Below are 17016 nucleotides of genomic sequence, written 5' to 3'. Positions count from 1 at the left end.
TATGGCAAGAGCAGACCCAGCCTGCAGACTCTATAGCAATCTATCCTGTCTCTGCTGTGGCTTTCTTGTGAGTAGCCCAGTGCTCATGCTGCATTTTTCTGGCTATGCTTATGCAATAGACCCCTGAGTCAAAGCATTTCCTGCAATATGGACAGTGTATTATTAGTGTAATGCTTGAACAAAGCAACATATGATTGATGCTATTATATTAGTCAGCTAAGGAAATGATATCCTCACCTTGGAGGCTGATGCGATGGGTTTTGAAGTCATGTGGTGGTAGCAAGCTCCAGGCATGAGCCTACAGGGCGGGAGAGAGAATGGGTTAGAAGAGAGTTTGTATCCCCAAGGTGATCTGCAGCTGGCTAAACAAGAGGATACACCAACCTTGGAGGGAAGACTGCTTTTATTGGCTTGCTTGCTGCTGTGGCACTCCTGGGGAGTGCAGGATATTCTCAGCTACAGGAAAAGATGTGTATTAAAGGGGTTAGTCTAAACACAAGACCACTAATGGGGTTTGACTAAAAGTTTTTAAACAGAATTGATAAAAAGTATCTAAAATTTCCCTTATCTCCATTCTGGCAGCCAAGAAGCTCAGAAGATGTTTACCAAGGTCTAAGTTGAAGATGATGATTAAGTTCAAGCAGCCTTTTTTTCTGAGGTAGAAATGCTGATAGCTGACTGTCTACAAGAAGGAAAAGCTTTCAGAGTGAAGGAAACAGTTCTGTTTTACAGATTAGTCCATTGATGCTTCTGATGGTCCTGTTAATTTCTCTTTTTTCAATGTTTGTTTCTTTAGGTGAAGAGTGAAGGCCCCAAACTGGTGCCCTTCTTTAAAGCGACTTGTGTCTATTTTGTCCTCTGGTTGCCAACATCCAGCCCTTCCTGGTTCAGTGCCCTCATCAAATGTTTGCCCATCTTCTGCCTGTGGGTTTTCCTTCTGGCTCATGGAATTAACTTTTTAGTGGCACACCGCAGTGCCAGCCGCATCCTAGCAGGACTGATATTCTCAGCAGTGGGAGATGCCTTTCTCATCTGGCAAGAGCAAGGCTACTTCATTCATGGTGAGTATGGTGTGAGTTCTGAAGGGTTGCCACAGTGCCCAGCTGTTACACTGTTTATTTAGTAGTGAGTTGCTTGCCACATGTTTTTTGTTTTTGTTTTTTTTTACTCATGTACAGCTTAAGTGCCTGGTAGTGTGAGATAGTCATCCCTAGACTAAGATCCATTGCAGTTAGAGGAGTCACATCATTGATGAGACTCTTGAAGTTCTCTTGAAGTGTTCTGAAGTCAGAGAGGTCATTAAGACAGGTTTGGTTAATTGGCACATGCTTGTAGTGTCTCATCTGGCTGCAGTTGGGAAAGTGGCATGGGTAGAATGTCCTGGGAAGAGGAGGAAACTCACAGCACTCAGCATCTCCCATGAAGCTGCAGGAAGTATCTACCTCCTGCCTCTCCTCAGGGAGATCTGTCAGCCCTTCTCTACAAGGATGCAGAAGTAAGACACACGAGGCAAAGGCCCTTAGTGGAGAGAAGGTAGAGACGATCTTTAAGTTGCAGAAGACAAGTCCGCAGCCAGGGGGAGGTGTTTAAATGGATGTCAGAAAGCAAATCATCAGGAATCTTGTCCTACTTTCAGGTTCATCAGCATGAATCATGCAGCCTGTTGTAAAAACATAGGAACTGGTTTTGCAAGACTTGTAAATTATAGGGAATCAAGGGCAAACCTTACCATGACACCCTGTCATCTCTACAGAAAGATCTACATCTCTCAAAGCAAAACAAGCTTATTTTATTTCACTGTTTTGCAGACTAGAACATAATGGTTTAGATTAATGATTTAAAGCCACGTTGAGGCCGCCTGCAGCAACACTTGCCATGGCCTTGGATTGTCATAAGAAATCAGCAGCAGTTAAGTCCTTCACTTCACTGCATTGGTGGCGTTTGTGAAGTCAACTTCACCAGCAAAGGGATCTCATTTAACACCCACCATTAGCTGGCTGCTGTGACTGTCCCATTGGAAAACATGATGAGATGGGGGAACTTTTCTGACTTCTATGAAAGTCAAAGGCTTATTTTTTACTCCTTGTATGAAATCAGTATTTAGTTTTATTCTGGAATTCCAACAACCTCTGCTTTCTTTATGAGAGGAAAGTATGTGAAATGCTAGATATGAAAAGCCAAATACTTTGATTCTGGTTTTAATCCTGCTTCCCAAGGGTTTATCCAAAGCTCATTAAAAGTTCCTGTAAAAACTCCTAAGATTTTGGTGAGGTATATTAGGCCTCGGGGGCTGGATCTGTTTGGCTGAATTCAGGGCATGTTTCTTAGAAGGTCCAACTATCTCTTGGGTTGCCATTCACTATGTGCTGAGTGTTGGCACTCCCACTGACAGGCCTCCTCTTAACAGGAATGCATGGCTCTGCACAAGTTAGCCTGGTCCAGCTGCCCATGCTTCTGTTTTGCCTCCTGTCATTGCTTCTTGAGCTGTGGCTTGGAAAACATTCAAGACCTGATTCTCACTGTGACCGTTTTTGTACATGGACTGTGCATAAGTTCCCCATTCCCACGTAGTTGGGATATCTCTGAGTCACTTATTTGATTTAATGATAGAAGAAGGTCAACCTGTCACAGCAATTCAGTGTTGAGTTCAAGTGTTTTAATCTGCAAATCAGCAGGAATTTTTACCCCAGTTTGTGGGGTTTGACTAATTTTTCTTCTTGATTTAAGGAGAATGCTTGTTTAGCTCTCTTGGAGCATTTTGAGAATCTCAGCCTGGATCCTTGGCTTTCTCTTGTCTGCCTCACTCTGTACTAATCTGAGCTACTGCCTTCTGTAGTGAAGTGTTAACATTTGCATTTCAGCTGTCAGCAAATAAAGTGCACCACCCCACTTATCCTGTCACTTTTCCTGCAGAACGTATTTTCTCCTAAGCACAGCAAGCTGCTGTTGTTGACAACTGACAACATCCAAACTTTTGACATCGTCCCTTGTGGGAATTTCAAATTTCAGGGGAATGAAAGGAATTACTAGAGAGTAATGTACTTTCTCTTCAATTTCTATGGCTTTCAGGCAGAAAAAAAGGTTGAGATCAGAGTTAAGTTGAATAGCTTTTGAGACAACGATTTTATAAAAAGACATTTGTTCATTATTTTACAGGGAGGTGAGAGCCTGGGAACCTACCCCTGGCACACTTCACACTTCATTTTTGTCTACTAAAAGCAAGCTATTTTCTGACTAGTGTCTTCCTGCATGTGGAAAATACTTTACAGTGTTAACACTTGTGTCCTTTGATAATGGGAGATCAGAAAAATTATGCATTTAGTAAAGAAGATGGGATCTTACAGAAAGGACTTACTGCCAGCCTGAGCAGCAACTCCAGGGCAGGGGAAGTGGGAAGAAAACCTGGGCTCCCTGATTCCATCTGGCCCAGAATAAGGCAGAGAGTGGAAGTAAGCAGACAGATAGAAAAGGCTGATTTGCCTGGTGTGATTGGAGGGCTGAGCCAAAGGCTGAGAAATGCAAGAAAACTGCACCATGCTCTCTGTGCATCTTTCACAGGTTTCTCTTTTTCTTGGCTTTATTTGTGGGTGCTGAATGAGAAAAACTCAGAGCTGACTCTCATGACCTCACCATGTATCACAGAACTCCTCCTGCCTTTCTGGGTTTCTGTTTGGCTGCTGTATCTTGTTCTTCTCTCTTCTGCCTTGCTGCTGGCTGCCTACACGAAGGACAACTCATTCTTCAGTTCCCCATTCCAGCACTTTCCACACAATGCCACTGAAAGAGAAATCATTCCTCATAGCTAGAACAAAATAACCTTCCCTTCCTGACCACTCCATGGCTCTAACCTTTCCTGCACTATAAACACTTCTCATCCTAAATCCCTTATCTCTCAGTGCTACACACATGAAAACTGTGAAATATCAACTTCTTGTTGCCCTGCTTTGCAATTCCTTCTCCTTCCCACTGTCCATTTCCTCCCCTTGCAGACTAAATCTCACTATCCCTCTCCCTCCCGTGGGTTCCCCTGTCATCCCACAATGGCTGAGTGGATGCTGATCCCAAAGGCTGGGAGATGCTTCTCCTTTTAGCTGCCTCAGGGAGTATCGGAATGAGGAGATGTCTGCCAGCAGCAGGACCTAGCAGTTACCTTTGTACCACAGCACTGGGCTTTAAAACACAAACAGGTGTCCTGCTGGAGGACTTATCTTCCCAGATCATTTTCCCCATTTCTTACATGGGTTTAGGGCCTACCATGTGCAAGTAGTAGTCAGCAGCTGTACCAAAACATGATGACATTTTTTGCCAAATGGGTTAGTGGCAAGTGATTAACACAACGACAGTACCTTCTATATGGGATTCCTCAGGCGTGTTGCACTTCAAATGGAAGCTAGCATTTTATTTTCACTGATTGATTCCAGCTAAGGTTCATATGAAGCTTGCAAATAGCTGTAACATTGTTGGCAGATCATATTGGTATAGTCCCTGAAATATGTCAGCTGCTTCTTCCAGCTTAGGTTTCTCCTAGCTATGTGCAGAGACGGAGTAAAAGCCAGATGCAGTCCCTGAGTTCTTTTGGGTTTGGGGCTAAATATGATTAGATTTTCTATCTAGATTCAGAAGGATCACAATCTTATCACATTTTGTTCTGACATGGCTCTGATTCCAACATTCCTGTTCCAATTGACCTGGGAGTGAAATGGTTCAGATGATAGATAATTAGAGGTGATTATCTTTGCTCTGCCTTGCCCCCAGCTTTCTGTCCAGAGCAGAGGAGGAGTTATCTGAGAAACAGTCTTTGTTCTTTCTGCAGCAGCTTGGCTCACCAGGCCTCTCGGCAACAGGTGCACATCACAACAGAGTCGCACTCAGCTGCAGGTGTAGAAGTACCAAGGCTCTTTCTTAGGGCAGGAACCTGGTGCTAAAGTCAATCTCCCATGCATATTTTTTTATATTAAAATAATTTCAAGTGCTCAGTATGGTGCCTGATTAAATCAAATGGGGGTTGTAACACAAGGACATCTATACCTGGAGTAACTTCTGTATGTTTCAAATCCATTGTATCCATGTTTTCTTTTGCTACTGGCTGCCAGTCACTGTCAATGCCTCTTTCCAGGTCTGCTGATGTTTGCCATCACACACATCCTGTACTCCTCAGCCTTTGGCATGAAGCCTTTGGACCTGAAAGCCGGCTTGATGATGGGCCTCATTTCCAGTTCCTGTTATGCCTTCCTGTACTCCTACCTCTCGGGCCCATTCACCTACCTGGTAGCTGTCTACATCGCCTTGATTGGCTTCATGGGCTGGCGAGCGGTCGCTGGCATGCAGCTGTGCAATGACCTCTGGACATGGACCAAGCTCTCGGCCTGCATTGGAGCAATGCTTTTCATGGTGTCGGATCTGACCATCGCAGTTAACAAGTTCTGCTTTCCTGTACCCTACTCGCGTGTTATCATCATGGCTACTTACTATGCAGCTCAAATGCTTATTGCACTGTCAGCTGTAGAGAGCAGAGATGAAGAGGACTTCAAAAAGAGGAGCTAGGTGGAGTGCCGACAGTCTGCGAACAGTGTGGGTTATATCTCAGGTGCTGTAGCTGCATTCACCCCTGAGAGAGATCTCCATTTCTCTAGGCATATTGGTGATGTTGATTTTGCTTCTTTGAAGCATTACCTTTGGGGCTTTATTTTCAATGGCTTTCTCTGAATATAGCTTACTTCAGTGTGGAGTCCACGTCAGAAAGCTTAAGATTGTCCCTGCAGTAGCTACTCATTCAATTTTTCCACCTTGGAAGTTCTGTACTACTGCACTTTATTTGTTAGTCTTGAAACTGATGCTGAATGTCTGGGAATAGGAGGCCCAATGGACAAGTTTGGCCACACACTGTGTTAGGAGATTTGCTTTCCATAGTAGGCAGACGGGCACAGACCTCTGCTAAAGCCATAGGTAGAAATGAATTTAACCGGTGTTTAACTTAGCCTGTTCTTGTGCATTACAAACGCAGTACACAAACTGGAGCAATTTGAGTCTCTGCTGAAAGGAAGCCTATAGCTATAGTAAAAACATTACATTCAGATGAGGACTGAACTTTGAAGTTGATAGCAGCACGTTGGGCAGCCCCTAGCAGAATCTGAATGAGAACCGAACACTGAGCAGAGAAACCAGCTTGAGGTACACAGAGATGAAGTGCTGCATGCTTTGATGGCTGCTGATAAAAGCTCTAGAGCAGGTCTGTGGACACCTGTCAGCATTGCCATGTGTAGCAGAAATGGTAGCTTGGTGGGATTTCAGGGTCATCCAGGTAAACGGGTCAGTGCACTCTCCTCTGCTACATGTGTACAATTACACAGTGTCAGCAGCCACCAGTGACAGCATGGGCACACGAAGATCTTTGGTTTCTGCAGCAGGAGTTGGAGGGTGTATGCTACTAATGTTTGTCCTATTCGTCTCTAGTACGGCAGATAGGAATCTAACATTTACACCTTTCTTTCTCAGTATTCTAACAAATAACATTCCATATACTTATGAAACTTTACTGTCCTGCTGCTTGCAGCACCTCTTCTGGGTGTGTGAGCATTTCCCATGCCTGAACTGGTTAGTTGGGGCCCTGATTTTGACTGTAGATTGTTGTTGTGTTTTGCCAGATGGTGGCAGATGTTCAGCTCTGCATCACTTGTGTTTGGAAACCCCTTTTTAGCAGAGCATCCTGAAAAGCTCAGTTCTCTGTGTTCAAAGTGCCTGCCGCTTCCTTCTTGAACTCACATGGATGCAGCGAGAATGTGGGAATGCCTATTTAATTCTGACCCAAATTCTTTAGTTGGTTTTTCTGCCCATCTGCTGAAGCAAGATTACTTCTGACTTCACTCTCTTAAAAGATGATAAAGAGGTTGCCCTGTTGTTTTTTTATTTGTTATTTGTTTTTTAATACCAGACTGATTTGTGATCATGCGTGTATTTTCTCCTCTTATTTAGGACATCTGACAGCAAGCTACATTTCTATTTGAATCTCTCTTGAATGTGCTCTTTCCCTCTGTCCATTCTAAGGTTGTTACTATGGGTGAAGATGCTCTCCTAGTTGTTTTGAAGACACAACAAGCTCATCCAGGTGCAAAGGAAGTTGCTAAGGGTTCCTGAACATCTTCATCCTGTGTCCAAAAAGGGATGACCAAAATAGACTGCACCTGACCCAAATCCATGCAGTTCCTAATAAACCCTTGCACGTTTTTGTATGACAGAGTGAACAGGAGGGGCAGCCTTCCAGATTGTCCTCGCCAGGGTTGAAAGCCACCACGGTCACCATACCTTGCATGCCCAGACCATTCCAGGAGAAAGCTTGGCACTGTGTCCCTGGCACCATCAGCATAGCAGGAATTCCTCTTTCCAATGAGGGCAGCTGGGGTCAGGAGTCAGCTAAGGAAACATCCTTAGTTTTTCTGTTGGTGTTGAGAGGTGTTAAGTCACTCTCCTGTTCCTTTCCAGCCTTCTGTGTTGGGACTAGTCATAGAACAGGCATTGCCTCTCCACAGTTGGTGCATCAACACCAATGCAACCAGTATTACAAAAATTAGGTTAACCATCCTGACCCCATGGAATCATCTACTGCTTTTCAGAGAGATCAGAAAGGTCAGCTGCGTTGTAGAGAGGGAAAGCATTGTAAGTAGCACAGTCTGGTTTAATCTCTTCCTTTTAATGCTGTTGTGTAATACTGTCAGTATTCATTCACCAGTGCGCTGGGGTCTGCCTGGAGTAAACTGCTAAGGGAATTTAGAGCCATAAAACATCTTCATTCATCAGCATTGCTTATCTCCTGGCCGCAGCTTGAACCCTGCAGTGTAGTTCTTTGCAGATGTCAGCTGCTGTTACTAAGCTTAACTGTTTGCAAATCTCTTTCTGTAAAAGACTGACCCAGCTAAGAGGAAATGTAAGCATTTGGGATGAACCCCACCATTCTCCCAGAACATAAGAGCATGTTTCAGTCTGGGTCAGCTCAGTACACTCAATCTTTATTCTGGCAGTTCTTCAGAGAAACTCCCTGCACTCTGAGCTTCCCAGATGACCTCAAGAGGTCTCTTCCAACCTCAGCCATTTTGTGATTCTTTGATTTAAAAGTTAGAATTTCAATCTGAACCATTATCTTTCTTTCTGTTTAGAAATGAGCAATCTTCAGTTTACTGAAGACAGCTGATTTGCATTTCTGCATGCTTTTTCTTCTTGGCGTTCTTCACCATCCTCTACTTTCAGGCCCTGTACACTTGCAGAAAAGGATCTTTTAAGTGTAAATTGGAGACCTGTTCTCTCTTCTTCTGGCTGTCAGAAGTGCAGTTTCTGGATACAGAGGTCTGTGGGTGGCTTTAATTAGGACAGCAGAAACACATGTCACCCAAGTGGGCTGTTGTCCCTTTATCGTCAGCAGCTGGCTGGGCTGCAGCCAGTGAAGCAACAGCATTGGCTTGCCCAGGAACATGAGGCAGAGCCCTCAGCTTACAGAGTCCAGAAGAGTCCTGCCTGGCTCAGTGGTTGCCAGTAAGAGCTCTTAATCTCCAAAATCTCTCTCCTGCTTTGCATTCTCTACTTTTCATCCTTATTACTTGAATCTGACCATTTTCCTGGAGGGTGTTTTTCCTGCTTGGAAGGGACCAGCTGGTGAAGACACTTATTTGACACAGTTTTCAGAGTTTCATAAACCCTGAGAAACACTAAGCAATTGCTTGCATTCTGCTAAATACCTTTTCTTGGGATTAAAACTCTTCTCTCAACCCAAGCAAGGGCAGTCTTCATTATGAAAGGGAGCAAACAAAAAGAGGGGAGAACATGATTGTCTTTGACAATGCCAGTCATTTGTGTATCTTCTTATAGTCTCTTTGCATTGTAAAATGGCAATGAGCCATTCTTATCAGGAGTGCAGTGTTTGAGGAACACTCTTCAGCCCAGGGACACTGCAGAGGGAATGAAGCATCCCAGTGGTGCAGCATGCCTGGTGGCACCAATACTACCAGCTCCAGCGCCTGTTAAATTCAGCAGCATTTCTTTCACAATACTGTACTCAAAGGTCCCTCTGCACTTCCCATCTAAGGTCACTTGAGGCTATGCACACAGTACAACTACTCTTGTTCTCTTGTATTAGTTCATACTTATCCTTAGGTCTTTAATTGGATATATAGAAAATATATTTTAGCTGAACTTCTCTTCCTGGTGGTAGATTCTCCTTGTCCATGCTCATACAGAACTCCCACTGAAGCTGGAGAAGCATTCCTATTGGAAAGGGTTTTTAAATGCTAGCAATGTATTGGGCTGATGTCAACAGGATAAAGCTAACATAGAAATGGCAGGTTGAGAAGAACAAAGCCAGAGGATATGAACAGCTTTACTCTTCTTCTGCGAACATATTCACACTTCATAGTTGGCTTCTTACTCCTTCATACCGAGGCAACTGTAAGGCAATAATCAGTCAATTGTTTTAAGAATTACTTTAACATGGCTTTTAAATGACTGCCAAAACATGCATGCTGTTATCATGCAGATAATAGATATATTTCTACACATGTATTTAGAACTCCCAAGACAAATTGCAGATTCTATTTAGTGATTCTTCTAAGTTTTCTTGTGCCATAGTTTGACACTGACACCTCTAAGTTTTCATCTTGCTGCAGTGCTAATGTTGGGAGCTGATCTGGAAGAAGCAGATCAATGCAAAAAGCAAATGCAAAGCTTAGTGGCAGGTGCCTTGTTCTCACTGCTTGGGTTCTGTATACAGATGAACTCTTTTACTCAGCAGCATAATCATGTTCTGCCCAGGTACTTCTCCTGCCTTTTATCCATACTTGTTCCTTTTGCGGCCTTGGGGAAGTCACGTTTATTTTTTTGCAGCCAGATCCTCATCTGATGTAAGTAGGCACAAGTGTAGGAGGGTCAGCGCTCTGCCAGGTTATGACAACCAGGACCAGGACCTGTGTGTCTGTTCTCATCCCATTCTGAAAACAGTGGTATTAGCACTTACCTACCTCACAAAGATGCTGTAAGGATTAATGCTTACACAGCACTCAGAAGATGTAAAGTGCTATATGTATGTCTCAAATGTTAATGTACTGTAGTGATAAAAATACTTCTAGGCATCTGCAGAAGCATGGAATGTGTTACTGCCTTTTTGATTTGCATTAGACTGAAAGCAAAAGAAACATATTTATTCATACTGTCTAACAGGATAGGCTCAGCTACACTTGAACTCTGTGGAGGTTTTAGCTTAAAAGTCTGAACACTAATCTCCATTTTGCAAACAGTTCTTAGTTTATCTAAAAGCCTCAACCAAATTCTTAGATGTGAACCGTGCATCCAAATTTTGCAGTCTAGTCTCATTCTGATCTGTTAGTTAGAATGAACCGAATCCAGCCAAAACACAGTGCTCTTACAGACTGCGATGGCTGTTGAAAACATTGGAACAGAAAACAAAGTCATTCTGTTCACCATTCATCCTGCTGAAGGTCAGCTAGGTTTCAGGAGACAACTTAAAACGGGATGTTTAATTCTAAGTTTACTGGCTTTAATATCAGCAGAGAGGGAAGGCCTCGATAGAATCAATAAGGTCGATACATCCTTCTTTAATTATTTCCTTTTAACCTGAAACTAAGTAGTTGCAGGTTCTATGGTGAAGGAAGTAGTTGTACCATCAATCCGAGGGCCCAGAACAAAAATACATCTAGAAATACAGCTCTAAACCATCACCATGTACTCAGTGACTATAAAAATGCCACAGTTCACTCGATTCAGATCTGGACTACAGCTAGAAACGACTTGGATCTGGTAGCACTAGCTGCTGTATAACAAATGAAAGTGAGAAGTTACCAAGGAATGTGAACTGTCTACATGCGAAATGGACCATAATTTTGAAGCAGCTGCAGTAAAATCTTATCTTAATATGAACTCAGAAGCAAACACAATGCAAATTTTCATTGTTTCTTTACAATGTATGATAAATTTTAGTTTTCTTAGTTTGGAGGAAATTTTCTTAATGTTATTTTATTTTTGCTTTTATTGTAAAAAATAAAACTATACAACTCTAGATAGATCACAAATTATAAAAGGTGGCCAGTTGGCAGGAATGCCAAAATTTCTGTGGCTTGTACTGTTTTTTGTGGTGACACTATGCTGCTGTAGGATGAGCTACTGGAGTGGTATGAGGCTCAAAAGGAAGGCTGAAGCACAAGGCCCGCTGCAGACTCCCACAGTCAGTCTCATGCGAGAGGGATGCAGGGACCGAGCTGCCATGACTGCAGTGGGAACAATGATTGGTCCCATTTGGGGACAGACTACATCAGAAAATAGAACAAATCTTTTCCTGGCAGCCAAAAATCAAGAAATCAAATCCAGCCCACTGCATGGGAACACCAAGTCAGTATAGATACATGGACTTAGACATCACTCATGTAGGCTCATGCTGGACCAAATCTTGTTCCCAGTCCAGAAGGGACATCTTGCTCCACACCTACTACATGGGCAGGGCCAGGCCAGCAGGAGCTATTTTTAATAAATCTGAAAACAAAGAAACAAACCCAATCAACCACCACCAACAGAACAACAACAAACAAACAAAAAACTAAAACAGGAACTGAATACTTTATCCTGAATACTAAGTCCATGTTTCGTACCATGTAAGCCTCTCACCCTGGCCCCTCTCCCATGTGTTCCAGACAGTGTGCAGAAAGATGTGACCGAAGCAGCTGCTCTCCCCAGGGAGTCAGCATTTTGCCATGTGTGAAAGTCTCCAGCACTTACTTCCTTTACCATGATTGTAAAGGTCACCACAGGCAGTACGGCTACTTGAACTGGGATCTTTTCTTAACATATTTTTATGCTGATTTTACTGTTTTAATTCTTTGTTTGGAATGTATTTTTTTTTTTTCTCATTTCTTCTGTGTGTAACAACAATTAAAAATATTAATTTACTGGGTATATTTATTGTGCAGATGTAGCATCTCTTTGCTCATTTTCTGTTTCTGTGACAGCAGCCTACTGAAGCTCTGTAGCAGGCAATGCTGTGCCACTTATGTCCCTCAGTGGTGTGGCTCTGCCCTGGAGCTACCCAGAGCTGCACTGAAGCAGAAAGGCGCTGTTGCAGCCTGATATAGTATTCCCATCTGGAGAACCCCTGAAATACACCCACAGGCACCCCACAGAGCACATACAGCACAAATGAACTAAGCACCATTGTGCTGATGGCAACTGGCTGGTGTTACAACACATCCCAAGTGTCCCAGGGTGCAGAGCCCTGAAGGACACTGGCTCCTTGCTGCAACAGTCAGTCCCACTTACAACAGTCATTTGTCCACACTTCCAGGGAGAAGGCAGCTTGATGCAAATGATTATCTGAGAAGGTTGCTCACTGAGGTTACCCAGAAGTCCCACACAAATGACAATTCTCATTTTTCTCCTCTCTTAAGTAAAAATTTCCAGGGGAGAAATAGGTTAGCACGGACATCTTTTTCTGATTGAGGATCTGATGCCAGTTTCCTCAGCTGTGTTTGATGCAGTGGCACAGATATTTGGTTTCATTAATCCTGAACCAGACCATCTGTCACCAGTGGAACAGGTTTCAAGGATCTATAGCGTAGAAATGCAGAGCAAGTGCTCCCAGTCCATTAAATGGATCTGCTTGCAGGCTTAACATAGATCCTTCCACTCTCCCCTTTTGAGTGCAGTGATTCCTGATCTGAAAATGAATCAGTACTAGGCAGAACCACTACCAAGTTTCAAAGCATTCCAAAGGAAAACCAGGTGTTTCTTTCCTATGTTTTTGTCTCTTATAATTCGATTAAAAAACTTACAAGCTCCATGGGAGGAGCATCCTGTACCAGCACACTTCCTTCCTTGTTCCAGGTGGAACAAAGATGGCAAAATATTCTTGGACTAAGCATGTGTGTGTGGCTGGCCACATTGTGCTTTTATACCAGAAAAGCTCCAGGAAAAAAAAAAATCACTCTAAAATAAAAGAACCAACAGTAACATATGTATAAATTTATCTGACTATGTCAATCCTTCAGTGGCTCAGACATGTTCTAATTCCTTAGTGTTGCCCACCAACCGTGTGGTTAGTGGACCATTCTGGATCTTGGGTTTGCCTTATGCAACCAGCTCTTTCACATGGTGACTCCCTCATTTGCAAAGCTGCAGATTGTATTTACTTTTTGGAATTTCAAGGTTTTAATACACACTTGCATTTTGAGCCACACAAGCAAAACCAAATGATGCAGCCACAGCAACACTGTTCTGTATGTTGGACCGAGCAGAGTAGGTTCTACTAATTACATCCCATACTGAGACTTCTGCAAACTTTCTGTCACTGTATCCAAGAGGGTTTTATCATGTATTTCTTAAGAAAAGAGAAAGTGAGAAGTGCTGCAATCACCAAAACCAACCCCACGTTTTGAGTGGAAGCCTCACAAAGCATTAGCTATGTGGCTTCATAAAGCTGTTTAAAAGCTTTCCTTAACAACTGGTAACATCTTTCAAAAACAACTGATTACAACTTTCATAGGAAGTGATACTTTAAGTTCTGGGAAATCTCATTTTCATTCTTATTTCTCTTTGTTCAGTTCAACACTGTTCTGAAAAAATCACTTTGTCTAATAGGCATTGTGACTTTAGCGCTGTGCCACAGAAAACGAGATTCATCCCTTCAGAGCTGTAAGAAGCTGCTGCTCTGTGTCACAGGGGAGGAGCAATGCACTATTTCAGCTAAAGCTGAAAATACGGCTGAACAGAAGAATGAAGAGAGATGGAAAAGTCTACATAAGAGAGAAGACTAACAGAGGTTTAGCTCCTGTGGAATCAGCAGAGAAATCATCAGCAGAGATTCCAGCACAGGTGTCTGGAACTCATTTGGACATCTCTTAAATCATTCCTTACTCCCTTCCCTTTTGGGCCACCTGTCACTACATAAAGGCCACTGACATCCCTAAGAATGTACTTGAGGTCTGAAGGAGCTCCTAGTCTAACCAAGTGCCTTCACAGCTAGATTAACCACAGCAGGTAATGCTGTCCTCCAGCCGACAGCAGCCAGCCCCAGGCAATAACTACCACTCTTCCAAAGCACAAATCAGTAAGAATATAGTTCTGCAGTTCTAAAATAAACCAGCAATTAAGTTAAATTCTAAGTGAAATCCTCATGTTCTGAATACAGTTTTTCAGTATGTTTTATTCTGATATCTGCTTTCCCCACCTCACTCAGCTGCAAAAGCCCCTAACAGGTCTCCCAAGGGTCTGCCTAGGTAAGTCAAGGAGGAGTCTCAGGATGCTCTGGAAATAAGATATTACAGCATCTGATATATCATCTTCCCCACTCCCCACTCAAGGGGCCATTAAAACATCCAAATATAAATTAGTACCTCACCCACACAGTGCTTTTGCAAGCCTTGTTCCTTTAGCTACCACTGCTTACAAACAGGTTGCTTTGCATAGCTTTGAAGAGGAGTGTTCCTATTGTAACAGTTTTTACCACAACAAGGTTTGTGTAAGAAGGCAGAAGGTTCGTCCTTTCCAGCAAACAGATCTCCAAAGGTATAGAAAGCTGCTTTTGCCCCCCCAGTCTGCCTGTCTTTCCTAAGCACTAGTGAACAGCACTGCCAAAGTTCTCCTTGTTCAGCTTCGCTGATAGTGATGCCAGACCAGAGAGAGATTTCGCTGTTTTTGGGAACTAGGAAACTGTCCTCCAGCTGTTGGATGTGGCTTGAAGCTGTGGCTTCAGGGAGGAGTGCATCAGTGAACCTGGGAAGCACAAGACCCAGTAATACCAGAGCATCCTAAAAAAGAGCAAAGCACTGCTTTTGGTGTTTTAGGTGGGTAGTGGCTGGCCTCAGTGAAAGAAGTGTCATATCTATCCTACACAAAAAGACAAATGAGTACTTGAAAATCAGAGCAGGAGACACAACATCCACACATCCTTTCCCTCCACTGACCCACACTGAGCTACTTCCCCACTGGCAGAGACTGAACCTTTCAGAGCAGGGCCTCAGCAGTTGCCAGCAGGCAGTCCAGAAGCAGCGATCACAGACAAAAATAACCCTAAAAGACCTTTCCAAATATAGTTCATCATTATTGGTGCTGTATCAATTTCATTTCAAGCTGTGTCTGGCAGTGTCTCTCTCTTATTCCCTGTAAAGAATAACAACAGATCCAGAGGCACAAGGGCCCTTTCTCTAGAAGGAAAAATGGGGAAAAGAGTTTCATGTCAGACAAAAGGATGGAGATTTCTTGCTCTCCAATATTTAACCTTGATCCCTGGTTAATCATAAGTTGAGTGAGCATAATAAAAGCTGCTGAAACTCAGAGGACACAGCAGTTTCCAAGCATGGCTGTATTAAGACCAGTCTGCCAGCTGCAAGTTTGAATATCATGACATGGGGAAACGATGTGTGGCTTGTGCATTACTATTAGTAAAACATCACCCGACATACCTGTAAATGCTGAGTTGCATGTGACCAGTCTGAGCTAACTGGAATACTACTGCTGTGTTGCAACCTGATTCAAAGCTCAGTGGGTGGGAATTTCTGGCATGGAGAAAAGCAGAGAAGAGAAGGGAGGATATCAGCATCTGATTTTTTAGCTTATTTATTTACCTAACATTTTGCCTCTTGGAAATTTTAACTGCTGTTGGCAAATGTTGGCAAAATCCTGGCATTTCACGGAGGAAGAGAAGATTTAACCAGTGCAGTCTTTAGTATTTGTGAAAAAAGCAAAAAACTGTTGTTAGAGTTTGGACTGCTTGGAAATGTGTAGGGTAGGCCTAGTTAGGGACTGAGAAAAGGCCTTATTTGCTTTTGAGTCACCTGGGGATGTTTATGAGACAGCAAGCCCAAATATGCCATTAAGGGATCTAATACTGTTTTCAAACAACTGAAGGCAAATCTTAATGATTTCAGAGGAAGACAGTGCCAGAGAAAGGCTGCTTTGTGGATCTGAAGATACGTTTGCAGAAACGCTGTGGTCCTTGGACCTTCATCTGCAGAACTGGGCAATTGCTCCCTTTATGGGCAGGCACAAGACCCAAAATGATCCAGAGAAGTGTGATCCACACTGCCAGTCACAATTAAGAACATTTTCCTTGAAAAATAGTACAGTATAAACTATACTCAGACATATAAAATTCTACTGCTAGTTACGTAATCTGAAGCACAGCAGCTGTAGATCTGACTTACTTATGGTCATCTGTAGGTTGTTAGGATCGTAAGCAGGCAGATGCCACCTGTTGACACAGCTAAGCCACAACTTGAACTTGCATGTGATACTAATATTGCCCTTGTATGGGGTCACTCCTGGGTGGGGGTTGTTAGTGAAACCACAGTTCATGATGCAGTCATTGCTGTGACTCATGCTATGGTTTGTTGGTGAGGAGCACAATGCTGGTCCTTGCTGGGACACTCCTTCATCTTGAGGTCAAAACACTGTGCCAAGGAAATGATGCTGTGAACTGCCTTATACTGCACTGTCTGTTGCACACAGATATGCAAACATACACACACATATAGCCAGCACCATCAGGACAGGGAGTCTTCTCCTGCGTAAGTACAAATCCAAAGAGCCTGGGGATGACAGTACATGCCCTGGGCTTTCTTTCCCCTCTCAGGGAGGAAGAATGAACAATACACTGCATTACCTTCAGCATCAGACCAGTCTACTTAATCCCCATGTAAACAGATACAAAATGAAAAACAAGAGAAAGAAGACCCAGAAACCATAATCTCCCATTAACCCGATATGCAATTGTAGACAAGCAATTAATTTTTGTGCTCCTCAGTCTGTAAATAAGGTATCAGGTTTTTTCTCCATAGGGATATACTGATGCTTTCTCTTGTTAATGCCATTAAATTGTAAAGTGCTTTGGGATATTGGCTCCCATGTTGCTTTAGAAATGCATGATTAAATTACACCCAATTATAAACCAAACCAGGTGATCTTGGAAAGGAAGGGATATTGCTCTGAGGCATTAATAGTCAACAGAATGCTCTAGGGAATCATGGGGAACTG

General features: G+C 43.0%; 1 long non-coding RNA gene across 12 annotated transcripts in view; it reads right to left on the bottom strand.

Annotated features, from left to right (window-relative positions):
* LOC107314699 overlaps positions 1 to 17016 on the bottom strand; it is a 49332-nt gene that overhangs the window by 14689 nt on the left and 17627 nt on the right. For 8 of the 12 annotated variants that reach the window (XR_004307285.1, XR_004307284.1, XR_004307279.1 and 5 more), the window contains one exon: positions 238 to 15539. The exons of 1 other annotated variant lie outside the window; for it this stretch is intronic. This is a non-coding gene — a long non-coding RNA (uncharacterized LOC107314699). The remainder of the gene's footprint in view (positions 1 to 237; positions 15540 to 17016) is intronic. 3 more of the 12 variants (XR_004307277.1, XR_004307281.1, XR_001555591.2) reach the window with 3 other exon arrangements.

Source organism: Coturnix japonica, chromosome 5 (assembly GCF_001577835.2).
Source record: "Coturnix japonica isolate 7356 chromosome 5, Coturnix japonica 2.1, whole genome shotgun sequence".
NCBI lineage: Eukaryota > Metazoa > Chordata > Aves > Galliformes > Phasianidae > Coturnix > Coturnix japonica.
The sequence above is the reverse complement of the archived record's forward strand: the minus strand, read 5'-3'. Positions and strand labels throughout refer to the sequence as shown.